Source organism: Penaeus monodon, chromosome 20 (genome assembly GCF_015228065.2).
Source record: "Penaeus monodon isolate SGIC_2016 chromosome 20, NSTDA_Pmon_1, whole genome shotgun sequence".
NCBI classification, from domain to species: domain Eukaryota; kingdom Metazoa; phylum Arthropoda; class Malacostraca; order Decapoda; family Penaeidae; genus Penaeus; species Penaeus monodon.
The window spans coordinates 11,702,866-11,703,068 of NC_051405.1; the positions used below are offsets into that span (position 1 = coordinate 11,702,866).

A 203-nucleotide genomic window follows, 5' to 3' on the forward strand; every position below is an offset into this window, starting at 1 on the left:
GAGGACTTTAAAAGGTAAATTTTTTTAAAATAAGGTAATGAGTTTTTTAGAAGGATTTAAATATTTTTTATCTATAAGGAAATGAGGATTTTATAAGGGATAATATGTTTCTGGTAATAAGGTGATCGAGATTTTGTGAGGAATAATATATTCCTAGGATGATTTTCGCTCGCAGGATTTGATTTGGTTTTCGGTCATTGATG

The 203-nt window shown here is 28.6% G+C and overlaps 1 protein-coding gene across 1 annotated transcript in view; it reads right to left on the reverse strand.

Moving 5' to 3' along the window:
* Positions 1–203, reverse strand: part of LOC119585620 (multiple epidermal growth factor-like domains protein 6) — a gene marked incomplete in the record, with an annotated part of 7,357 nt that overhangs the window by 6,284 nt on the left and 870 nt on the right.